Source organism: Oncorhynchus keta, unplaced genomic scaffold (assembly GCF_023373465.1).
Source record: "Oncorhynchus keta strain PuntledgeMale-10-30-2019 unplaced genomic scaffold, Oket_V2 Un_contig_33_pilon_pilon, whole genome shotgun sequence".
NCBI classification, from domain to species: domain Eukaryota; kingdom Metazoa; phylum Chordata; class Actinopteri; order Salmoniformes; family Salmonidae; genus Oncorhynchus; species Oncorhynchus keta.
The window spans coordinates 1-27,013 of record NW_026287234.1 but is presented as its reverse complement, the minus strand read 5'-3'; the positions used below and the strand labels follow the sequence as shown (position 1 = coordinate 27,013).

Here is a 27,013-nt window from a genome sequence, read left to right as displayed (position 1 = left end):
GGTTAGGTTAGTTAGGACTCAGCCTGTACTCTGTGGGAAGGTTAGGTTAGTTAGGACTCAGCCTGTACTCTGTGGGAAGGGAAGGTTAGTTAGGACTCAGCCTGTACTCTGTGGGAAGGTTAGTTAGGACTCAGCCTGTACTCTGTGGGAAGGTTAGGTTAGTTAGGACTCAGCCTGTACTCTGTGGGAAGGTTAGTTAGGACTCAGCCTGTACTCTGTGGGAAGGTTAGTTAGGACTCAGCCTGTACTCTGTGGGAAGGTTAGTTAGGACTCAGCCTGTACTCTGTGGGAAGGTTAGTTAGGACTCAGCCTGTACTCTGTGGGAAGGTTAGTTAGGACTCAGCCTGTACTCTGTGGGAAGGTTAGTTAGGACTCAGCCTGTACTCTGTGGGAAGGTTAGGTTAGTTAGGACTCAGCCTGTACTCTGTGGGAAAGTTAGTTAGGACTCAGCCTGTACTCTGTGGGAAGGTTAGTTAGGACTCAGCCTGTACTCTGTGGGAAGGTTAGGTTAGTTAGGACTCAGCCTGTACTCTGTGGGAAAGTTAGTTAGGACTCAGCCTGTACTCTGTGGGAAGGTTAGTTAGGACTCAGCCTGTACTCCGTGGGAAGGTTAGTTAGGACTCAGCCTGTACTCTGTGGGAAGGTTAGTTAGGACTCAGCCTGTACTCTGTGGGAAGGTTAGTTAGGACTCAGCCTGTACTCTGTGGGAAGGTTAGTTAGGACTCAGCCTGTACTCCGTGGGAAGGTTAGTTAGGACTCAGCCTGTACTCTGTGGGAAGGTTAGTTAGGACTCAGCCTGTACTCTGTGAGAAGGTTAGTTAGGACTCAGCCTGTACTCTGTGGGAAGGTTAGTTAGGACTCAGCCTGTACTCTGTGGGAAGGTTAGTTAGTTAGGACTCAGCCTGTACTCTGTGGGAAGGGAAGGTTAGTTAGGACTCAGCCTGTACTCTGTGGGAAGGTTAGTTAGGACTCAGCCTGTACTCTGTGGGAAGGTTAGGTTAGTTAGGACTCAGCCTGTACTCTGTGGGAAGGTTAGGTTAGTTAGGACTCAGCCTGTACTCTGTGGGAAGGGAAGGTTAGTTAGGACTCAGCCTGTACTCTGTGGGAAGGTTAGTTAGGACTCAGCCTGTACTCTGTGGGAAGGTTAGGTTAGTTAGGGCTCAGCCTGTACTCTGTGGGAAGGTTAGTTAGGACTCAGCCTGTACTCCGTGGGAAGGTTAGTTAGGACTCAGCCTGTCCTCTGTGGGAAGGTTAGGTTAGTTAGGACTCAGCATGTACTCTGTGGGAAGGTTAGTTAGGACTCAGCCTGTACTCTGTGGGAAGGTTAGTTAGGACTCAGCCTGTACTCTGTGGGAAGGTTAGTTAGGGCTCAGTCTGTACTCTGTGGAAAGGTTAGGTTAGTTAGGACTCAGCCTGTACTCTGTGAGAAGGTTAGTTAGGACTCAGCCTGTACTCTGTGGGAAGGTTAGTTAGGACTCAGCCTGTACTCTGTGGGAAGGTTAGTTAGGACTCAGCCTGTACTCTGTGGGAAGGTTAGTTAGGACTCAGCCTGTACTATGTGGGAAGGTTAGGTTAGTTAGGACTCAGCCTGTACTCTGTGGGAAGGTTAGGTTAGTTAGGACTCAGCCTGTACTCTGTGGTTAGTTAGGACTCAGCCTGTACTCTGTGGGAAGGTTAGGTGAGTTAGCACTCAGCCTGTACTCTGTGGGAAGGTTAGGTGAGTTAGGACTCAGCCTGTACTCTGTGGGAAGGTTAGGTGAGTTAGGACTCAGCCTGTACTCTGTGTGAAGGTTAGGTGAGTTAGGACTCAGCCTGTACTCTGTGGAAAGGTTAGGTGAGTTAGGACTCAGCCTGTACTCTGTGGGAAGGTTAGGTTAGTTAGGACTCAGCCTGTACTCTGTGGGAAGGTTAGTTAGGACTCAGCCTGTACTCTGTGGGAAGGTTAGTTAGGACTCAGCCTGTACTATGTGGGAAGGTTAGGTGAGTTAGGACTCAGCCTGTACTCTGTGTGAAGGTTAGGTTAGTTAGGACTCAGCCTGTACTCTGTGGGAAGGTTAGGTGAGTTAGGACTCAGCCTGTACTCTGTGGAAAGGTTAGGTGAGTTAGGACTCAGCCTGTACTCTGTGGAAAGGTTAGGTGAGTTAGGACTCAGCCTGTACTCTGTGGAAAGGTTAGGTTAGTTAGGACTCAGCCTGTACTCTGTGAGAAGGTTAGTTAGGACTCAGCCTGTACTCTGTGGGAAGGTTAGTTAGGACTCAGCCTGTACTCTGTGGGAAGGTTAGTTAGGACTCAGCCTGTACTCTGTGGGAAGGTTAGTTAGGACTCAGCCTGTACTCTGTGGGAAGGTTAGTTAGGACTCAGCCTGTACTCTGTGGGAAGGTTAGTTAGGACTCAGCCTGTACTCTGTGGGAAGGTTAGTTAGGACTCAGCCTGTACTCTGTGGGAAGGTTAGTTAGGACTCAGCCTGTACTCTGTGGGAAGGTTAGTTAGGACTCAGCCTGTACTCTGTGAGAAGGTTAGTTAGGACTCAGCCTGTACTCTGTGGGAAGGTTAGTTAGACTCAGCCTGTACTCTGTGGGAAGGTTAGGTTAGTTAGGACTCAGCCTGTACTCTGTGGGAAGGGAAGGTTAGTTAGGACTCAGCCTGTACTCTGTGGGAAGGTTAGTTAGGACTCAGCCTGTACTCTGTGGGAAGGTTAGGTTAGTTAGGACTCAGCCTGTACTCTGTGGGAAGGTTAGGTTAGTTAGGACTCAGCCTGTACTCTGTGGGAAGGGAAGGTTAGTTAGGACTCAGCCTGTACTCTGTGGGAAGGTTAGTTAGGACTCAGCCTGTACTCTGTGGGAAGGTTAGGTTAGTTAGGACTCAGCCTGTACTCTGTGGGAAGGTTAGGTTAGTTAGGGCTCAGCCTGTACTCTGTGGGAAGGTTAGTTAGGACTCAGCCTGTACTCCGTGGGAAGGTTAGTTAGGACTCAGCCTGTCCTCTGTGGGAAGGTTAGGTTAGTTAGGACTCAGCATGTACTCTGTGGGAAGGTTAGTTAGGACTCAGCCTGTACTCTGTGGGAAGGTTAGTTAGGACTCAGCCTGTACTCTGTGGGAAGGTTAGTTAGGGCTCAGTCTGTACTCTGTGGAAAGGTTAGGTTAGTTAGGACTCAGCCTGTACTCTGTGAGAAGGTTAGTTAGGACTCAGCCTGTACTCTGTGGGAAGGTTAGTTAGGACTCAGCCTGTACTCTGTGGGAAGGTTAGTTAGGACTCAGCCTGTACTCTGTGGGAAGGTTAGTTAGGACTCAGCCTGTACTCTGTGGGAAGGTTAGTTAGGACTCAGCCTGTACTCCGTGGGAAGGTTAGTTAGGACTCAGCCTGTACTCTGTGGGAAGGTTAGTTAGGACTCAGCCTGTACTCTGTGGGAAGGTTAGTTAGGACTCAGCCTGTACTCTGTGAGAAGGTTAGTTAGGACTCAGCCTGTACTCTGTGGGAAGGTTAGTTAGGACTCAGCCTGTACTCTGTGGGAAGGTTAGGTTAGTTAGGACTCAGCCTGTACTCTGTGGGAAGGGAAGGTTAGTTAGGACTCAGCCTGTACTCTGTGGGAAGGTTAGTTAGGACTCAGCCTGTACTCTGTGGGAAGGTTAGGTTAGTTAGGACTCAGCCTGTACTCTGTGGGAAGGTTAGGTTAGTTAGGACTCAGCCTGTACTCTGTGGGAAGGGAAGGTTAGTTAGGACTCAGCCTGTACTCTGTGGGAAGGTTAGTTAGGACTCAGCCTGTACTCTGTGGGAAGGTTAGGTTAGTTAGGACTCAGCCTGTACTCTGTGGGAAGGTTAGGTTAGTTAGGGCTCAGCCTGTACTCTGTGGGAAGGTTAGTTAGGACTCAGCCTGTACTCTGTGGGAAGGTTAGTTAGGACTCAGCCTGTACTCTGTGGGAAGGTTAGTTAGGACTCAGCCTGTACTCTGTGGGAAGGTTAGTTAGGGCTCAGTCTGTACTCTGTGGAAAGGTTAGGTTAGTTAGGACTCAGCCTGTACTCTGTGAGAAGGTTAGTTAGGACTCAGCCTGTACTCTGTGGGAAGGTTAGTTAGGACTCAGCCTGTACTCTGTGGGAAGGTTAGTTAGGACTCAGCCTGTACTCTGTGGGAAGGTTAGTTAGGACTCAGCCTGTACTCTGTGGGAAGGTTAGTTAGGACTCAGCCTGTACTCTGTGGGAAGGTTAGTTAGGACTCAGCCTGTACTCTGTGGGAAGGTTAGTTAGGGCTCAGTCTGTACTCTGTGGAAAGGTTAGGTTAGTTAGGACTCAGCCTGTACTCTGTGAGAAGGTTAGTTAGGACTCAGCCTGTACTCTGTAGGAAGGTTAGTTAGGACTCAGCCTGTACTCTGTGGGAAGGTTAGTTAGGACTCAGCCTGTACTCTGTGGGAAGGTTAGTTAGGACTCAGCCTGTACTATGTGGGAAGGTTAGGTTAGTTAGGACTCAGCCTGTACTCTGTGGGAAGGTTAGGTTAGTTAGGACTCAGCCTGTACTCTGTGGTTAGTTAGGACTCAGCCTGTAATCTGTGGGAAGGTTAGGTGAGTTAGGACTCAGCCTGTACTCTGTGGGAAGGTTAGGTGAGTTAGGACTCAGCCTGTACTCTGTGTGAAGGTTAGGTGAGTTAGGACTCAGCCTGTACTCTGTGGAAAGGTTAGGTGAGTTAGGACTCAGCCTGTACTCTGTGGAAAGGTTAGGTTAGTTAGGACTCAGCCTGTACTCTGTGAGAAGGTTAGTTAGGACTCAGCCTGTACTCTGTGGGAAGGTTAGTTAGGACTCAGCCTGTACTCTGTGGGAAGGTTAGTTAGGACTCAGCCTGTACTCTGTGGGAAGGTTAGGTTAGTTAGGGCTCAGTCTGTACTCTGTGGAAAGGTTAGGTTAGTTAGGACTCAGCCTGTACTCTGTGAGAAGGTTAGTTAGGACTCAGCCTGTACTCTGTGGGAAGGTTAGTTAGGACTCAGCCTGTACTCTGTGGGAAGGTTAGTTAGGACTCAGCCTGTACTCTGTGGGAAGGTTAGTTAGGACTCAGCCTGTACTATGTGGGAAGGTTAGGTTAGTTAGGACTCAGCCTGTACTCTGTGGGAAGTTTAGGTTAGTTAGGACTCAGCCTGTACTCTGTGGGAAGGTTAGGTGAGTTAGCACTCAGCCTGTACTCTGTGGGAAGGTTAGGTGAGTTAGGACTCAGCCTGTACTCTGTGGGAAGGTTAGGTGAGTTAGGACTCAGCCTGTACTCTGTGTGAAGGTTAGGTGAGTTAGGACTCAGCCTGTACTCTGTGGGAAGGTTAGGTGAGTTAGGACTCAGCCTGTACTCTGTGTGAAGGTTAGGTTAGTTAGGACTCAGCCTGTACTCTGTGGGAAGGTTAGGTGAGTTAGGACTCAGCCTGTACTCTGTGGGAAGGTTAGGTGAGTTAGGACTCAGCCTGTACTCTGTGTGAAGGTTAGGTGAGTTAGGACTCAGCCTGTACTCTGTGGAAAGGTTAGGTGAGTTAGGACTCAGCCTGTACTCTGTGGAAAGGTTAGGTTAGTTAGGACTCAGCCTGTACTCTGTGGGAAGGTTAGTTAGGACTCAGCCTGTACTCTGTGGGAAGGTTAGTTAGGACTCAGCCTGTACTCTGTGGGAAGGTTAGTTAGGACTCAGCCTGTACTCTGTGGGAAGGTTAGTTAGGACTCAGCCTGTACTCTGTGGGAAGGTTAGTTAGGACTCAGCCTGTACTCTGTGGGAAGGTTAGTTAGGACTCAGCCTGTACTCTGTGGGAAGGTTAGTTAGGACTCAGCCTGTACTCTGTGGGAAGGTTAGTTAGGGCTCAGCCTGTACTCTGTGGGAAGGTTAGTTAGGACTCAGCCTGTACTCTGTGGGAAGGTTAGGTTAGTTAGGACTCAGCCTGTACTCTGTGGGAAGGTTAGGTTAGTTAGGACTCAGCCTGTACTCTGTGGGAAGGTTAGGTTAGTTAGGACTCAGCCTGTACTCTGTGGGAAGGTTAGTTAGGACTCAGCCTGTACTCTGTGGGAAGGTTAGTTAGGACTCAGCCTGTACTCTGTGGGAAGGTTAGGGCTGTTCATGGCTGCTGTGGGCCCTTTAACTCCACCTGTAGTAGCAGTAGGTAGTGTGATTTACTGCGGTCAGATCGACTGCTGGACTGTAAATCAGAGGAAAGAGCATTCATCTGTTCAGCCAGGTCTAGGGGTCAGGGGTCAGGTACTATGACTTACTGCGGTCTGATCGACTGGTGGACAGTAGATCAGTAGAAGGTCTGTTACTCTGCTCTATCAGGTCTAGGGGTCAGGGGTCAGGTACTATGACTTACTGCGGTCTGATCGACTGGTGGACTGTAGATCAGTAGAAGGTCTGTTACTCTGCTCTATCAGGTCTAGGGGTCAGGGGTCAGGTACTATGACTTACTGCGGTCTGATCGACTGGTGGACTGTAGATCAGTAGAAGGTCTGTTACTCTGCTCTATCAGGTCTAGGGGTCAGGGGTCAGGTACTATGACTTACTGCGGTCTGATCGACTGGTGGACTGTAGATCAGTAGAAGGTCTGTTACTCTGCTCTATCAGGTCTAGGGGTCAGGGGTCAGGTACTATGACTTACTGTGGTCTGATCGACTGGTGGACTGTAGATCAGTAGAAGGTCTGATACTCTGCTCTATCGGGTCAGGGGTCAGGTACTATGACTTACTGCGGTCTGATCGACTGGTGGACAGTAGATCAGTAGAAGGTCTGTTACTCTGTTCTACCAGGACTACAGCCATCCTGATGTCCTCCATCCATTTCACCATCTCTGAAACACAGCTTGGTACAGAGTACAGACATGGGTTAGATACACAGCTAGGTACAGAGTACAGACATGGGTTAGATACACAGCTAGGTACAGAGTACAGACATGGGTTAGATACACAGCTAGGTACAGAGTACAGACATGGGTTAGATACACAGCTAGGTACAGAGTACAGACATGGAACACTCCAAACCACCCTTACAGATACACAGCTAGGTACAGAGTACAGACATGGGTTAGATACACAGCTAGGTACAGAGTACAGACATGGGTTAGACACACAGCTAGGTACAGAGTACAGACATGGGTTAGATACACAGCTAGGTACAGAGTACAGACATGGGTTAGATACACAGCTAGGTACAGAGTACAGACATGGGTTAGATACACAGCCAGGTACAGAGTACAGACATGGGTTAGATACACACCCTAGGTACAGAGTACAGACATGGGTTAGATGCCAGCTAGGTACAGAGTACAGACATGGGTTAGATGCACAGCTAGGTACAGAGTACAGACATGGGTTAGATACACAGCTAGGTACAGACATGGGTTAGATAAAGAGTACAGACATGGGTTAGATGCACAGCTAAGACACCCTGGGTTAGGTACAGACACAGACATGGGTTAGGTACAGAAACCACAGACATGGGTTAGATGTACAGAGTACAGACATGGGTTAGTTTAACACCCCTGCTCTAGAACACCCTAAAACACTCTAAACCACCCTAGAACACCCTGGAACACTCCAAACCACCCTGGATCACTCTAAACCACCCTGGAACACTCTAAACCACCCTGGAACACTCTAAACCACCCTGGAACACCCTGGAACACTCCAAACCACCCTGGAACACTCTAAACCACCCTGGAACACTCTAAACCACCCTGGAACACTCTAAAACACTCTAAACCACCCTGGAACACTCTAAACCACCCTGGAACACTCTAAACCACCCTGGAACACTCCAAACCACCCTGGAACACTCCAAACCACCCTGGAACACTCTAAACCACCCTGGAACACTCTAAACCACCCTGGAACACCCTGGAACACTCTAAACCACCCTGGAACACTCTAAACCACCCTGGAACACTCTAAACCACCCTGGAACACTCCAAACCACCCTGGAACACTCTAAACCACCCTGGAACACTCTAAACCACCCTGGAACACTCTAAACCACCCTGGAACAGTGTAAAACACCCTAAAACATCAAGAAAATGGAATAACACCCAGAACACATCTAGAACACTTGTACCTTGCTGCCACGACGACAGACTGGCGCTGACCAAACAGAGTGAAGGAATGAGGAACTCCCCACTCATCCTCACTCTCCCTGACCTGAGGACACAGACACAGGTTGGATCAGAGGAGAGTGACCTCTACTAATTTACAGCTGTGTCATGTTATCTGAAGCTAACAGCATGGGGCCAGCTTCCCGGACACACATTAAGTCTAATCCTGGAATAAATGTTCTCTCTATATATCTGGCGTTTTTGGACGAGGCTTAATGTGTGTCCAGGAAACTGGCCCATAATGTAATGGTTCAGGTTCTGGAGACTCTTACTGTCATGCCGTAGAGAGGCAGCTGGCCGTGAACTTTGAACTGGTTGTCTGCTGTCATACCTCTGCTGGTGTACACCAGGGAATCACTGAACTGGAGGAGGAGAGGAACACAGAGATATAATGAGACATCACTGAACTGGAGGAGGAGAGAGAGAGGGAGGAACACAGAGACATAATGAGACATCACTGAACTGGAGGAGGAGGAGAGAGAGGGAGGAACACAGAGATATAATGAGACATCACTGAACTGGAGGAGGAGAGAGAGAGGGAGGAACACAGAGATATAATGAGACATCACTGAACTGGAGGAGGAGAGAGAGGGAGGAACACAGAGATATAATGAGACATCACTGAACTGGAGGAGGAGAGAGAGGGAGGGAGGAACACAGAGATATAATGAGACATCACTGAACTGGAGGAGGAGAGAGAGAGAGGGAGGAACACAGAGATATAATGAGACATCACTGAACTGGAGGAGGAGGAGAGAGGGAGGAACACAGAGATATAATGAGACATCACTGAACTGGAGGAGGAGAGAGAGGGGAGGAACACAGAGATATAATGAGACATCACTGAACTGGAGGAGGAGAGAGAGGGGAGGAACACAGAGATATAATGAGACATCACTGAACTGGAGGAGGAGAGAGAGAGGGAGGAACACAGAGATATAATGAGACATCACTGAACTGGAGGAGGAGAGAGAGAGGGAGGAACACAGAGATATAATGAGACATCACTGAACTGGAGGAGGAGAGAGAGGGGAGGAACACAGAGATATAATGAGACATCACTGAACTGGAGGAGGAGAGAGAGAGGGAGGAACACAGAGATATAATGAGACATCACTGAACTGGAGGAGGAGGAGAGAGGGAGGAACACAGAGATATAATGAGACATCACTGAACTGGAGGAGGAGAGAGAGAGGGAGGAACACAGAGATATAATGAGACATCACTGAACTGGAGGAGGAGAGAGAGAGGAGGAACACAGAGATATAATGAGACATCACTGAACTGGAGGAGGAGAGAGAGGGAGGAACACAGAGATATAATGAGACATCACTGAACTGGAGGAGGAGAGAGGGGGAGGAAACACAGAGATATAATGAGACATCACTGAACTGGAGGAGGAGAGAGAGAGGGAGGAACACAGAGATATAATGAGACATCACTGAACTGGAGGAGGAGAGAGAGAGGGAGGAACACAGAGATATAATGAGACATCACTGAACTGGAGGAGGAGAGAGAGGGAGGAACACAGAGATATAATGAGACATCACTGAACTGGAGGAGGAGAGAGAGAGGGAGGAACACAGAGATATAATGAGACATCACTGAACTGGAGGAGGAGAGAGAGGGAGGAACACAGAGATATAATGAGACATCACTGAACTGGAGGAGGAGAGAGAGGGAGGAACACAGAGATATAATGAGACATCACTGAACTGGAGGAGGAGAGAGAGGGAGGAACACAGAGATATAATGAGACATCACTGAACTGGAGGAGGAGAGAGAGGGAGGAACACAGAGATATAATGAGACATCACTGAACTGGAGGAGGAGAGAGAGAGGAACACAGAGATATAATGAGACATCACTGAACTGGAGGAGGAGAGAGAGAGAGGAACACAGAGATATAATGAGACATCACTGAACTGGAGGAGGAGAGAGAGAGGGAGGAACACAGAGATATAATGAGACATCACTGAACTGGAGGAGGAGAGAGAGGGGAGGAACACAGAGATATAATGAGACATCACTGAACTGGAGGAGGAGAGAGAGAGGGAGGAACACAGAGATATAATGAGACATCACTGAACTGGAGGAGGAGAGAGAGAGGAACACAGAGAGGAACACAGAGATATAATGAGACATCACTGAACTGGAGGAGGAGAGAGAGGGAGGAACACAGAGATATAATGAGACATCACTGAACTGGAGGAGGAGAGAGAGAGGGAGGAACACAGAGATATAATGAGACATCACTGAACTGGAGGAGAGAGAGGGAGGAACACAGAGATATAATGAGACATCACTGAACTGGAGGAGGAGAGAGAGAGAGGGAGGAACACAGAGATATAATGAGACATCACTGAACTGGAGGAGGAGAGAGGGAGGAACACAGAGATATAATGAGACATCACTGAACTGGAGGAGGAGAGAGAGAGGGAGGAACACAGAGATATAATGAGACATCACTGAACTGGAGGAGGAGAGAGAGAGAGGGAGGAACACAGAGATATAATGAGACATCACTGAACTGGAGGAGGAGAGAGAGGGAGGAACACAGAGATATAATGAGACATCACTGAACTGGAGGAGGAGAGAGAGGGAGGAACACAGAGATATAATGAGACATCACTGAACTGGAGGAGGAGAGAGAGGGAGGAACACAGAGATATAATGAGACATCACTGAACTGGAGGAGGAGAGAGAGAGAGGGAGGAACACAGAGATATAATGAGACATCACTGAACTGGAGGAGGAGAGAGAGGGAGGAACACAGAGATATAATGAGACATCACTGAACTGGAGGAGGAGAGAGAGAGGAACACAGAGATATAATGAGACATCACTGAACTGGAGGAGGAGAGAGAGGGAGGAACACAGAGATATAATGAGACATCACTGAACTGGAGGAGGAGAGAGAGGGAAGGAACACAGAGATATAATGAGACATCACTGAACTGGAGGAGGAGAGAGAGGAGGAACACAGAGATATAATGAGACATCACTGAACTGGAGGAGGAGAGAGAGGGAGGAACACAGAGATATAATGAGACATCACTGAACTGGAGGAGGAGAGAGAGGAGGAACACAGAGATATAATGAGACATCACTGAACTGGAGGAGGAGAGAGAGGGGAGGAACACAGAGATATAATGAGACATCACTGAACTGGAGGAGGAGAGAGAGGGAACACAGAGATATAATGAGACATCACTGAACTGGAGGAGGAGGAGAGAGGGAGGAACACAGAGATATAATGAGACATCACTGAACTGGAGGAGGAGAGAGAGGGGAGGAACACAGAGATATAATGAGACATCACTGAACTGGAGGAGGAGAGAGAGAGGGAGGAACACAGAGATATAATGAGACATCACTGAACTGGAGGAGGAGGAGAGAGAGGAGGAACACAGAGATATAATGAGACATCACTGAACTGGAGGAGGAGAGAGAGGGGGAACACAGAGATATAATGAGACATCACTGAACTGGAGGAGGAGAGAGGGAGGAACACAGAGATATAATGAGACATCACTGAACTGGAGGAGGAGAGAGAGAGGGAGGAACACAGAGATATAATGAGACATCACTGAACTGGAGGAGGAGAGAGAGAGGGAGGAACACAGAGATATAATGAGACATCACTGAACTGGAGGAGGAGAGAGAGAGGGAGGAACACAGAGATATAATGAGACATCACTGAACTGGAGGAGGAGAGAGAGAGAGAGAACACAGAGATATAATGAGACATCACTGAACTGGAGGAGGAGGAGAGAGGGAGGAACACAGAGATATAATGAGACATCACTGAACTGGAGGAGGAGAGAGAGGGAGGAACACAGAGATATAATGAGACATCACTGAACTGGAGGAGGAGAGAGAGAGGGAGGAACACAGAGATATAATGAGACATCACTGAACTGGAGGAGGAGAGAGAGAGAGGAACACAGAGATATAATGAGACATCACTGAACTGGAGGAGGAGAGAGAGAGGAGGAACACAGAGATATAATGAGACATCACTGAACTGGAGGAGGAGAGAGAGAGGAGGACACAGAGATATAATGAGACATCACTGAACTGGAGGAGGAGAGAGAGAGGGAGGAACACAGAGATATAATGAGACATCACTGAACTGGAGGAGGAGAGAGAGAGGGAGGAACACAGAGATATAATGAGACATCACTGAACTGGAGGAGGAGAGAGAGAGGGAGGAACACAGAGATATAATGAGACATCACTGAACTGGAGGAGGAGAGAGGGAGGACACAGAGATATAATGAGACATCACTGAACTGGAGGAGGAGAGAGGAGAGGAACACAGAGATATAATGAGACATCACTGAACTGGAGGAGGAGAGAGAGAGGAGAACACAGAGATATAATGAGACATCACTGAACTGGAGGAGGAGGAGAGGGAGGAACACAGAGATATAATGAGACATCACTGAACTGGAGGAGGAGAGAGAGGGAGGAACACAGAGATATAATGAGACATCACTGAACTGGAGGAGGAGAGAGAGGGAGGAACACAGAGATATAATGAGACATCACTGAACTGGAGGAGGAGAGAGAGAGAGAGGAACACAGAGATATAATGAGACATCACTGAACTGGAGGAGGAGGAGAGAGAGAGGAACACAGAGATATAATGAGACATCACTGAACTGGAGGAGGAGGAGAGAGAGGGAGGAACACAGAGATATAATGAGACATCACTGAACTGGAGGAGGAGAGAGAGGGAGGAACACAGAGATATAATGAGACATCACTGAACTGGAGGAGGAGAGAGAGAGGAACACAGAGATATAATGAGACATCACTGAACTGGAGGAGGAAACACAGAGATATAATGAGACATCACTGAACTGGAGGAGGAGAGAGAGAGGGAGGAACACAGAGATATAATGAGACATCACTGAACTGGAGGAGGAGAGAGAGAGGGAGGAACACAGAGATATAATGAGACATCACTGAACTGGAGGAGGAGGAGAGAGGGAGGAACACAGAGATATAATGAGACATCACTGAACTGGAGGAGGAGGAGAGAGAGGGAGGAACACAGAGATATAATGAGACATCACTGAACTGGAGGAGGAGGAGAGAGGGAGGAACACAGAGATATAATGAGACATCACTGAACTGGAGGAGGAGAGAGAGGGAGGAACACAGAGATATAATGAGACATCACTGAACTGGAGGAGGAGAGAGGGGAGGAACACAGAGATATAATGAGACATCACTGAACTGGAGGAGGAGAGAGGAGAGGAGGAACACAGAGATATAATGAGACATCACTGAACTGGAGGAGGAGGAGAGAGAGGAACACAGAGATATAATGAGACATCACTGAACTGGAGGAGGAGAGAGAGGGGAGGAACACAGAGATATAATGAGACATCACTGAACTGGAGGAGGAGAGAGAGAGGAGGAACACAGAGATATAATGAGACATCACTGAACTGGAGGAGGAGAGAGAGAGGAGGAACACAGAGATATAATGAGACATCACTGAACTGGAGGAGGAGAGAGGGGGAGGAACACAGAGATATAATGAGACATCACTGAACTGGAGGAGGAGGAGAGAGGGGAGGAACACAGAGATATAATGAGACATCACTGAACTGGAGGAGGAGAGAGAGAGGGAGGAACACAGAGATATAATGAGACATCACTGAACTGGAGGAGGAGGGAGGGGAGGAACACAGAGATATAATGAGACATCACTGAACTGGAGGGAGGAGAGAGAGGAGGAACACAGAGATATAATGAGACATCACTGAACTGGAGGAGGAGAGAGAGGGAGGAACACAGAGATATAATGAGACATCACTGAACTGGAGGAGGAGAGAGAGGAGGAACACAGAGATATAATGAGACATCACTGAACTGGAGGAGGAGGAGAGAGAGGGGAGGAACACAGAGATATAATGAGACATCACTGAACTGGAGGAGGAGGAGAGGGGAGGAACACAGAGATATAATGAGACATCACTGAACTGGAGGAGGAGGAGAGAGAGGGAGGAACACAGAGATATAATGAGACATCACTGAACTGGAGGAGGAGAGGAGAGAGAGGGAGGAACACAGAGATATAATGAGACATCACTGAACTGGAGGAGGAGAGAGAGGGAGGAACACAGAGATATAATGAGACATCACTGAACTGGAGGAGGAACTGGGAGGAGGAGAGGGAGGAACACAGAGATATAATGAGACATCACTGAACTGGAGGAGAGGAGAGGAACACAGAGATATAATGAGACATCACTGAACTGGAGGAGGAGAGGAGAGAGGAACACAGAGATATAATGAGACATCACTGAACTGGAGGAGGAGGAGAGAGAGAGAGGAACACAGAGATATAATGAGACATCACTGAACTGGAGGAGGAGAGAGAGGGGAGGAACACAGAGATATAATGAGACATCACTGAACTGGAGGAGGAGAGAGAGAGGAAACACAGAGATATAATGAGACATCACTGAACTGGAGGAGGAGGAGAGAGGGAGGAACACAGAGATATAATGAGACATCACTGAACTGGAGGAGGAGAGAGAGGGAGGAACACAGAGATATAATGAGACATCACTGAACTGGAGGAGGAGAGAGAGAGGGAGGAACACAGAGATATAATGAGACATCACTGAACTGGAGGAGGAGGAGAGAGGGAGGAACACAGAGATATAATGAGACATCACTGAACTGGAGGAGGAGAGAGAGAGGAGGAACACAGAGATATAATGAGACATCACTGAACTGGAGGAGGAGAGAGAGGGAGGAACACAGAGATATAATGAGACATCACTGAACTGGAGGAGGAGGAGAGAGGGAGGAACACAGAGATATAATGAGACATCACTGAACTGGAGGAGGAGAGAGAGGAGGAACACAGAGATATAATGAGACATCACTGAACTGGAGGAGGAGAGAGAGAGGAGGAACACAGAGATATAATGAGACATCACTGAACTGGAGGAGGAGGAGAGAGAGAGGAACACAGAGATATAATGAGACATCACTGAACTGGAGGAGGAGAGAGAGAGGGGAGGAACACAGAGAGATATAATGAGACATCACTGAACTGGAGGAGGAGAGAGAGGGAGGAACACAGAGATATAATGAGACATCACTGAACTGGAGGAGGAGAGAGAGGGAGGAACACAGAGATATAATGAGACATCACTGAACTGGAGGAGGAGGAGAGAGGGGGAGGAACACAGAGATATAATGAGACATCACTGAACTGGAGGAGGAGAGAGAGGGAGGAACACAGAGATATAATGAGACATCACTGAACTGGAGGAGAGAGAGAGAGGGAGGAACACAGAGATATAATGAGACATCACTGAACTGGAGGAGGAGAGAGAGAGGGAGGAACACAGAGATATAATGAGACATCACTGAACTGGAGGAGGAGAGAGAGAGGGAGGAACACAGAGATATAATGAGACATCACTGAACTGGAGGAGGAGGGAGAGAGAGGGAGGAACACAGAGATATAATGAGACATCACTGAACTGGAGGGGAGGAGAGAGGGAGGAACACAGAGATATAATGAGACATCACTGAACTGGAGGAGGAGAGAGAGAGGAGGAACACAGAGATATAATGAGACATCACTGAACTGGAGGAGGAGAGAGAGAGGGAGGAACACAGAGATATAATGAGACATCACTGAACTGGAGGAGGAGAGAGAGGGAGGAACACAGAGATATAATGAGACATCACTGAACTGGAGGAGGAGAGAGAGAGGGAGGAACACAGAGATATAATGAGACATCACTGAACTGGGAGGAGGAGAGAGAGAGAGAGGAACACAGAGATATAATGAGACATCACTGAACTGGAGGAGGAGGAGAGAGAGGGAGGAACACAGAGATATAATGAGACATCACTGAACTGGAAGGAGAGGAGAGAGGGAGGAACACAGAGATATAATGAGACATCACTGAACTGGAGGAGGAGGAGAGAGGGAGGAACACAGAGATATAATGAGACATCACTGAACTGGAGGAGGAGAGAGAGAGGGAGGAACACAGAGATATAATGAGACATCACTGAACTGGAGGAGGAGGAGAGAGGGAGGAACACAGAGATATAATGAGACATCACTGAACTGGAGGAGGAGGAGAGAGGGAGGAACACAGAGATATAATGAGACATCACTGAACTGGAGGAGGAGAGAGAGAGAGGGAGGAACACAGAGATATAATGAGACATCACTGAACTGGAGGAGGAGAGAGAGGGAGGAACACAGAGATATAATGAGACATCACTGAACTGGAGGAGGAGAGAGAGAGGGAGGAACACAGAGATATAATGAGACATCACTGAACTGGAGGAGGAGAGAGAGAGGGAGGAACACAGAGATATAATGAGACATCACTGAACTGGAGGAGGAGAGAGAGGGGGAGGAACACAGAGATATAATGAGACATCACTGAACTGGAGGAGGAGAGAGAGAGGGAGGAACACAGAGATATAATGAGACATCACTGAACTGGAGGAGGAGAGAGAGAGGAGGAACACAGAGATATAATGAGACATCACTGAACTGGAGGAGGAGAGAGAGAGAGGAACACAGAGATATAATGAGACATCACTGAACTGGAGGAGGAGAGAGAGAGGGAGGAACACAGAGATATAATGAGACATCACTGAACTGGAGGAGGAGGAGAGAGAGAGGGAACACAGAGATATAATGAGACATCACTGAACTGGAGGAGGAGAGAGAGGGAGGAACACAGAGATATAATGAGACATCACTGAACTGGAGGAGGAGGAGAGAGGGAGGAACACAGAGATATAATGAGACATCACTGAACTGGAGGAGGAGAGAGAGAGGGAGGAACACAGAGGAGACATCACTGAACTGGAGGAGGAAGTAAAACACAGAGATATAATGAGACATCACTGAACTGGAGGAGGAGGAGAGAGGGAGGAACACAGAGATATAATGAGACATCACTGAACTGGAGGAGGAGGAGAGAGGGAGGAACAGAGATATAATGAGACATCACCTGGAGGAGGGAGAGAGAGGAGGAACACAGAGATATAATGAGACATCACTGAACTGGAGGAGGAGAGAGAGAGAGAGGAACACAGAGATATAATGAGACATCACTGAACTGGAGGAGGAGAGAGAGAGAGGGAGGAACACAGAGATATAATGAGACATCACTGAACTGGAGGAGGAGGAGGAGAGATATAATGAGACATCACTGAACTGGAGAGAGAGGGAGGAACACAGAGATATAATGAGACATCACTGAACTGGAGGAGGAGGAGAGAGAGGGAGAACACAGAGATATAATGAGACATCACTGAGAGGAGAGAGAGGAACACAGAGATATAATGAGACATCACTGAACTGGAGGAGGAGAGAGAGGGAGGAACACAGAGATATAATGAGACATCACTGAACTGGAGGAGGAGGAGAGAGGGAGGAACACAGAGATATAATGAGACATCACTGAACTGGAGGAGGAGGAGAGAGAGGGAGGAACACAGAGATATAATGAGACATCACTGAACTGGAGGAGGAGAGAGAGGGAGGAACACAGAGATATAATGAGACATCACTGAACTGGAGGAGGAGGAGAGAGGGAGGAACACAGAGATATAATGAGACATCACTGAACTGGAGGAGGAGGAGAGGGAGGAACACAGAGATATAATGAGACATCACTGAACTGGAGGAGGAGAGAGAGGGAGGAACACAGAGATATAATGAGACATCACTGAACTGGAGGAGGAGGAGAGGGAGGAACACAGAGATATAATGAGACATCACTGAACTGGAGGAGGAGGAGGAGAGGGAGAACACAGAGATATAATGAGACATCACTGAACTGAGGAGGAGGAGGAGGGAACACAGAGATATAATGAGACATCACTGAACTGGAGGAGGAGGAGAGAGGGAGGAACACAGAGATATAATGAGACATCACTGGAGGAGGAGGAGAGAGGAGGAACACAGGAGATATAGATACATCACTGGGAGGAGGAGGAGAGAGAGAGGAGGAACACAGAGATATAATGAGACATCACTGAACTGGAGGAGGAGAGAGAGAGGGGAGGAACACAGAGATATAATGAGACATCACTGAACTGGAGGAGGAGAGAGAGGGAGGAACACCGAGAGGGATAGGGTGAGTGAGGAGCAGAGGAGTCATGTGACAGGAAGTAGGAAGTAATGACTAACCAGGAAGAACATTCTTTGCTGTAGTCCTTTCCCTGAGAGCTTACTGAGACAGCCCAGTCTGATAAACTCCTGGTGACAGAAACAACAACATGCCTGGAAGTTAGATACACTAAAGGACAACATGAGGACTGATGTACTACAACTTGGAATAAATCAGTACAATTACTTGTCAAAGCAAAGCCAGGAAAACTGTTCTCTTACCCTAACCAGGTATAGCCAGGTCCTGGATGCCTGTCAGATCTTTCTTCAGTTCTAGAAGCTTCTGGATGTTCTCCATCTTCATCATGGTTCCCTGAAGCTGCAGCACCATCTCTGATACATCAGCTAGGGCAGCTGGAGGAGGAGTGTTAGTACACACACCATCTCTGATATATCAGCTAGGCAGCTGGAGGAGGAGTGTTAGTACACACACATCTCTGATATATCAGCTAGAGGAGGAGTGTTCCCTCTCTAACACACACCATCTCTGATATATCAGCTAGGGCAGCTGGAGGAGGAGTGTTTCCCTCCCTACACACCATCTCTGATATATCAGCTGGCAGCTGAGGAGGAGTGTTCTTAACACACACCATCTCTGATATATCAGGGCAGCTGGAGGAGTGTTCTCTCTCTAGTACACACACCATCTCTGATATATCAGCTAGAGGAGGAGTGTTCCCTCTCTAACACACACCATCTCTGATATATCAGCTATCAGAGGAGGAGTGTTCTCTCTAACACACACCATCTCTGATATATCAGCTAGAGGAGGAGTGTTCCCCTCTAACACACACCATCTCTGATATATCAGCTAGAGGAGGAGGAGTTCCCTCTCTAACACACACCATCTCTGATATATCAGCTGGGGCAGAGGAGGAGTGTTCTCTAACACACACCATCTCTGATACATCAGCTAGAGGAGGAGTGTTCTCTCTCTGAACACACACCATCTCTGATATATCAGCTAGAGGAGGAGTGTTCTCTCTCTAACACACCATCTCTGATATATTAACAGACAACTAGAGGAGGAGGTTCTCCTCTAACACACACCATCTCTGACTATCAGCTAGAGGAGGAGGTCCTCTCTGACATATTAATCTCTAGACAACTAGAGGAGCAGGGTTCCCTGGATATTAACCATCTCTGACAACTAGAGGAGTGTTCCTCTCTAACACACACCATCTCTGATATATCAGCTGGAGGAGGAGGGTTCTCTCTCTAACACACACTCTGATACATCAGCTAGAGGAGGAGTGTTCCTCTAGACATTACACCATCTCTGATATATCAGCTAGAGGAGGAGTGTTCTCTCTCTGACACATTAATCTCTGATAATCAGCTAGAGGAGGAGTGTTCTCTTATCTAACACACACCATCTCTGATACATCAGCTAGAGGAGGAGGGTTCTCTCTCTAACACACACCATCTCTGATATATCAGTAGAGGAGGAGAGTGTTCTCTCTAACACACACCATCTCTGATATATCAGCTAGAGGAGGAGTGTTCCTCTCTGACATATTACCATCTCTGATATATCAGCTAGAGGAGGAGTGTTCTCTCTCTAACACATTACCATCTCTGATACAACTAGAGGAGCAGGGTTCTCTCTGAGATATTAACTAGACAACTAGAGGAGCAGGGTTCTCTCCTCTGAGATATTAACTAGACAACTAGAGGAGCAGGGTTCTCTCTGAGATATTAACTAGACAACTAGAGGAGCAGGAGTTCTCTCTTGAGATAGGCTAGACAACTAGGGAGCAGGGTTCTCTCTCTGAGATATTAACTAGACAACTAGAGGAGCAGGTTTCTCTCTGAGATATTAACTAGACAACTAGGGGAGCAGGGTTCTCTCTGAGATATTAACTAGACAACTAGAGGAGCAGGGTTCTCTCTTGAGATATTAACTAGACAACTAGAGGAGCAGGGTTCTCTCTGGAGATATTAACTAGACAACTAGAGGAGCAGGGTTCTCTGAGATATTAACTAGACAACTAGAGGAGCAGGGTTCTCTCTGAGATATTAACTAGACAACTAGAGGAGCAGGGTTCTCTCTGGAGATATTACTAACTAGACAACTAGAGGAGCAGGGTTCTCAATTGAGATATAAACTAGACAACTAGAGGAGCAGGGTTCTCTCTGAGATATTAACTAGACAACTAGAGGAGCAGGGTTCTCTCTGAGATATTAACTAGACAACTGGAGAGGAGCAGGGTTCTCTCTGAGATATTAACTAGACAACTAGGAGGAGCAGGGTTCTCTCTGGAATATTAACTAGACAACTAGAGGAGCAGGGTTCTCTCTGAGATATTAACTGGACAACTAGAGGAGCAGGGTTCTCTCTGAGATATTAACTAGACAACTAGAGGAGCAGGGTTCTCTCTTGAGATATTAACTAGACAACTAGGGAGCAGGGTTCTCTCTCTTAGATATTAACTAGACAACTAGAGGAGCAGGGTTCTCTCTGGAGATATTAACTAGACAACTAGAGGAGCAGGGTTCTCTCTGAGATATTAACTAGACAACTAGAGGAGCAGGGTTCTCTCTTGAGATATTAACTAGACAACTAGAGGAGCAGGGTTCTCTTGAGATATTAACTAGACAACTAGAGGAGCAGGGTTCTCTCTGAGATATTAACTAGACAACTAGAGGAGCAGGGTTCTCTCTGAGATATTAACTAGACAACTAGAGGAGCAGGGGGTTCTCTCTGAGATATTAACTAGACAACTAGAGAGCAGGGTTCTCTCTTGAGATATTAACTAGACAACTAGAGGAGCAGGATTCTCTCTTGAGATATTAACTAGACAACTAGCAGGAGCAGGGTTCTCTCTTGAGATATTAACTAGACAACTAGAGGAGCAGGGTTCTCTCTTGAGATATTAACTAGACAACTAGAGGAGCAGGGTTCTCTCTTGAGATATTAACTGGACAACTAGGGGCAGGGTTCTCTTGAGATATTAACTAGACAACTAGAGGAGCAGGGTTCTCTCTGAGATATTAACTAGACAACTAGAGGAGCAGGGTTCTCTGGAGATATTAACTAGACAACTAGGGGAGCAGGGTTCTCTCTGAGATATTAACTAGACAACTAGAGGAGCAGGGTTCTCTCTGAGATATTAACTAGACAACTAGAGGAGCAGGGTTCTCTCTGAGATATTAACTAGACAACTAGAGGAGCAGGGTTCTCTCTCTGAGATATTAACTAGACAACTAGAGGAGCAGGGTTCTCTTCTGAGATATTAACTAGACAACTAGGGGAGCAGGGTTCTCTCTGGGATATTAACTAGACAACTAGAGGAGCAGGGTTCTCTGAGATATTAACTAGACAACTAGAGGAGCAGGGTTCTCTCTGAGATATTAACTAGACAACTAGAGGAGCAGGGTTCTCTGAGATATTAACTAGACAACTAGAAGGAGCAGGGTTCTCTCTGAGATATTAACTAGACAACTAGAGGAGCAGGGTTCTCTCTGAGATATTAACTGGACAACTAGAGGAGCAGGGTTCTCTCTGAGATATTAACTAGACAACTAGAGGAGCAGGGTTCTCTCCTGAGATATTAACTAGACAACTAGAGGAGCAGGGTTCTCTCTGAGATATTAACTAGACAACTAGAGGAGCAGGGTTCTCTCTGAGATATTAAGTAGAGGAGCAGGGTTCTACCTCTGCTGTCTCTGAAGTCTTGGTGTGTGGGGGTAGTGTTTGCAGAGTCTCTCCAGAATCAGTTTGTGCAGCAGACGATGCAGGGGGCGTAGGCAGGAACATGTTCAGGGACAGGCAACACACACCTCTGCTGCTCAAACTCTCCACACAACCCTGCAGCCGCGGGGAGGCACGACAGGAACGCTCTAACTCAACCAACACCTCACCGTGACGCTGCAGGAGGGACGCTAACTGCTGCTGGGGCAGAGAGGAGAGGAATTAGGGGAGAGGAGAGGGGTTAGGGAGAGGAGATTAGGGAGAGAGGTTAGGGGAGAGGTTAGGGGAGAGAGCATAGGGGTTAGGAGAGAGGTTAGGGGAGAGGAGAGGGGCTAGGGAGAGAGGAGAGGGGTTAGAGAGAGAGGAGATTTAGAGAGAGAGGAGAGGTTAGAGAGAGAGGAGAGGGGTTAGGAGAGAGGAGAGGGGCTAGGGGAGAGAGAGGTTAGGGAGAGAGGAGAGGGGTTAGGGAGAGAGGAGAGGGGTACAGAGAGGTTAGGGGGAGAGCAGGGAGAGGGGCGAGAGAGATAGAGGGGTTAGGGGAGATAAGAGGGGTAGAGAGAGAGGAGAGGGTTAGGAGAGAGGAGAGGGGTTAGGGAGAGAGGAAGAGGGGTTAGGGAGAGGAGGGTTAGAGAGGAAGGTTAGGGAGGAGAGGAGAGGGGTTAGGAGTAGAGAGATGTAGGGGTTAGAGAGAGGAGAGGGGTTAGGGAGAGAGGAGAGGGGATTAGGAGGAGAGAGGTTAGAGAGAGGAGAGGGGTTAGGAGGAGAGGTTAGAGAGAGAGGGAAAGAGAGGGAGGGGTTAAGGCAGAGAGGAGAGGGGTTAGGAGAGAGAGAGGGGTTAGGGGAGAGGAGGGTTTAGGGGAGAGAGGAGAGGTAGGTTAGGTAGAGATGTAGGGGTTAGGAGAGAGGAGAGGGGTTAGAGAGAGAGGAGAGGGGTTAGGGGGAGAGGTTAGGGAGAGAGAGGAGAGGAGTTAGGGAGAGAGGTAGGGGAGAGGGGAGAGAGTTAGGGAGAGAGGAGAGGGGTTAGTGGGAGAGGAGAGGGTTAGGGGAGAGGAGAGGGGTTAGGAGAGAGGAGAGGGGTTAGGGAGAGAGGAGAGGGGTTAGGAGAGAGGAGAGGGGTTAGGGGAGCGAGAGAGGGGTTAGGGAGAGAGGAGAGGGGTTAGAGAGAGGAGAGGGGTTAGGGGGAGAGAGAGGGTTAGGGAGAGAAGAGTAGAGAGGAGATGGGTTAGGGGAGAGGAGGAAGGGTTAGGAGAGAGGAGAGGGGTAGGTTAGTAGAAGATGTAGGGGTTAGGGAGAGGAGAGGGGTTAGGGAGAGAGGAGTAGGGGTTAGTAGAGAGGAGAGGGGTTAGGGAGAGAGGAGAGGGGTTAGGGGAGAGAGGAGAGGAGTTAGAGAGAGAGAGGAGAGGGGTAGGTTAGGGAGAAGATGTAGAGAGGTTAGAGAGAGAGGAGAGGGGTTAGGAGAGAGGAGAGTAGAGTTAGGTGAAAGATGTAGAGAGATAGAGGAGAGGAGAGCAGGTTAGGTAGAGGATGTCGGGGTTAGAGAGAGAGAGAGAGGTAGGTTAGGTGAGAAGATGTTGGAGTTAGAGAGAGAGGAGAGGGGTTAGGGGAGAGGCAGGGTAGGTTAGGAGAAGATGAGAGGATTAGGGGAGAGGAGAGGGGTTAGAGAGAGAGGAGAGGGTAGGTTAGGGTAGAAGAGATGATAGGGGTTAGGGGGAGAGGAGAGGGGTTAGGGTAGAAGATGAGGGGTTAGGGAGAGAGGAGAGGGTTAGAGAGGAGAGGGGTAGGTTAGGTAGAAGATGCCAGATTAGAGAGAGGAGAGAGGTTAGGCAGGAAGATGTAGGGTTAGAGAGAGGAGAGGGGTTAGGGAGAGAGGCGAGAGGAGGTTAGGTAGAAGATGTAGGGATTAGGAGAGAGGAGAGGGGTTAGGAGAGAGAGAGAGAGGCAGGTTAGGTAGAAGATGTAGGGTTAGGAGAGAGGAGAGAGGTTAGGCAGAAGATGTAGTAGGAGAGAGAGAGAGGTTAGGCAGAAGATGTAGGAGTTAGAGGAGAGGAGAGGGGTTAGGTAGAAGATGAGGGGTTAGAGAGAGAGGAGAGGGGTTAGGGAGAGATGAGAGGTAGGTTAGGTAGAAGATGTAGGGATTAGGAGAGAGGAGAGGGGTTAGGGAGAGAAGATGTAGGGTTAGGGAGAGAGGAGAGGGTAGGTTAGGAGAACATGTAGGGGTTAGAGAGAGATAGGAGAGGGGTTAGGAGAGAGGAGAGGGTTATTAGGGAGAAGATGAGGGTTAGGGAGAGAGGAGAGGTAGGTTAGGTAGAAGATGTAGGGTTAGGGAGAGAGGAGAGTAGGTTAGGTAGAAGATGAGTAGTAGAGAGAGAGGAGAGGGGTTAGGGAGAGAGGAGAGGGGTTAGGGAGAGGTTAGGAGAGAGGAGGGTAGGTTAGGTAGAAGATGTAGGGGTTAGGGAGAAAGGAGAGGGGTAGGTTAGGTAGAAGATGAGGGGTTAGAGAGAGAGGAGAGGGGTTAGGGGAGAGGTGAGGGGTAGGTTAGGTAGAAGATGTAGGGGTTAGAGAGAGAGGAGAGGGTTAGGAGAGAGGAGAGGGTAGGTTAGGTAGAAGATGTAGGGGTTAGGGAGAGAGGAGAGGGGTAGGTTAGGTAGAAGATGTAGGGGTTAGAGAGAGAGGAGAGGGGTAGGTTAGGTAGAAGATGTAGGGTTAGAGAGAGAGAGAGGGAGGTTAGGTAGAAGATGAGGGTTAGAGAGAGAGGAGAGGGTTAGGAGAGAGGAGAGGGGTTAGAGAGAGAGGAGAGGGGTAGGTTAGGTAGAAGATGAGGGTTAGAGAGAGAGGAGAGGGTAGGTTAGGTAGAAGATGTAGGGGTTAGAGAGATAGGAGAGGGGTAGGTTAGGTAGAAGATGTAGGAGTTAGAGAGAGGAGGGGTTAGGGAGAGAGGCGAGGGTAGGTTAGGCAGAAGATGTAGAGTAGAGAGAGAGGAGAGGGGTTAGAGAGAGGAGAGGGGTAGGTTAGGTAGAAGATGTAGGAGTTAGAGAGAGGAGAGAGGTAGGTTAGGTAGAAGATGTTGGGAGTTAGAGAGAGAGGAGAGAGGTTAGGAGAGGCGAGGGGAGGTTAGGTAGAAGATGTAGGGATTAGGAGAGAGGAGAGGGGTAGAGAGGAGGAGAGGGGAGGTTAGGTAGAAGATGTAGGAGTTAGGAGAGAGGAGAGGGTAGGTTAGGTAGAAGATGTAGGGGTTAGAGAGAGAGGAGAGGGGTTAGAGAGAGAAGAGGTAGGTTAGGTAGAAGATGTCGGAGTTAGAGAGAGAGGAGAGGGTAGGTTAGGTAGAAGATGTTAGGGGTTAGAGAGAGAGAGAGGGGTTAGGAGAGAGCAGGAGGAGGAGACAGGTGTAGGGATTAGGAGAGAGGAGAGGGGTTAGAGAGAGAGGAGAGGAGTTAGGAGAAGGTAGGGGTTAGGGAGAGAGGAGTAGGTTAGGTAGAAGATGTAGGGGCTAGAGAGAGAGGAGAGGGGTTAGGTAGAAGATGTAGGAGTTAGAGAGAGAGGAGAGGGGTAGGTAGAAGATGTTGGGGTTAGAGAGAGAGGAGAGGGGTTAGGGAGAGAGGCGAGGAGTAGGATAGGTAGAAGATGTAGGGTTAGGGAGGAGAGAGGAGTAGGGTTAGGTAGAGAGATGTAGGGGTTAGGGAGAGAGGAGAGAGGAGTTAGGAGAAGATGTAGGGTTAGAGAGATAGGAGAGGGGAGGTAGGAGGGGTAGGTAGGAGAAGAGGTAGGGTTAGGAGAGAGGAGAGGGAGTAGGTTAGGGAAGAAGATGTAGAGGGTTAGGGAGAGAGAGGAGAGGGGTAGGGAGGTAGAGAGAGAGGGTAGAGAGAGAGGAGAAGGGTTAGGGAGAGAGAGAGGGGTTAGGAGGAGAGGAGGTTAGGGAGAGAGAGGAGAGGGGTAGGTTAGGTAGAAGAGGAGGAGGTAGGGAGGAGAGAGGAGATTGGTAGAGAGTGTAGAGAGAGAGAGGAGAGGGGTTAGGGAGAGAGGGGAGGGGTAGGTTAGGTAGAAGATGTAGGGGTTAGAGAGAGGAGAGGGGTTAGGAGAGAGGAGAGGGGTAGGTTAGGTAGAAGATGTAGGGTTAGAGAGGAGGAGAGGGGTAGGTTAGGTAGAAATGTAGGGGGTTAGGGAGAGAGGAGAGGGGTAGGTTAGGTAGAAGATGGAGCTAGGAGAGAGAGTAGGAGAGAGGGGTTAGGAGAGGAGGAGAGGGAGTTAGGAGAAGAGAGGAAGAGAGGAGTAGGTTAGGTAGAAGATGTGGGGTTAGAGAGAGAGGAGAGGGGTAGGTGTAGGTAGAGAGATGCAGGGTAGTTAGAGGAGAGAGGAGAAAGGTTAGGAGGAGAGAGAGGGGTAGGTTAGGTAGAAGATGTAGGGTTAGAGTAGAGGAGAGGGGTAGGTTAGGTAGAGAGATGGGAAAGGTAGTTAGAGAGAGAGGAGAGGGGTTAGAGAGGAGAGAGAGAGGGGAGAGGGTAGGTTAGGTAGAGGATGTGAGGGTTAGAGAGAGAGAGAGGGCAGGGGTTAGGTAGAAGATGTAGGGGTTAGAGAGAAGAGGGGTAGGTTAGGTAGAAGATGAGAGGGGGGTTAGGAGAAGGGGAGAGGGTTAGGAGAGAGGAGAGGGGTAGGTTAGGGAAGAAGATGTAGGTTAGAGAGAGAGAGAGGGCGTAGGTTAGGTAGAAGAGGTGGACTAGGGGTTAGGGCTAGGAGAGGAGAGGGGTAGGTTAGGTAGAAGATGTAGGGGTTAGAGAGAGGAGGGAGAGGGTAGGTTAGGTAGAAGATGTAGGGGTTAGAGAGAGAGGAGAGAGAGGGTAGGGTAGGTTAGGTAGAAGATGTAGGGCTAGAGAGAGGAGTAGGAAGGGTAAGAGTTAGGTAGAAGATGATAGGGGTTAGGAGAGATGAGGAGAGGAGAGCAGTAGAGGAGAAGAGTAGGGAAGAGTAGAGTTAGAGGAGAGAGAGGGTTAGGAGAGGAGGAGAGGGGTAGGAAGAGGAGAAGATGTAGGGTTAGGAGAAGAAGGAGAGGGGG

General features: G+C 48.5%; 1 pseudogene; it reads right to left on the bottom strand.

Annotated features, from left to right (window-relative positions):
* Positions 1-22,167, bottom strand: part of LOC127923972 (FERM, ARHGEF and pleckstrin domain-containing protein 1-like) — a 33,016-nt pseudogene extending 10,849 nt beyond the window's left edge.
* Between the last annotated feature and the right edge of the window lie 4,846 nt (positions 22,168-27,013).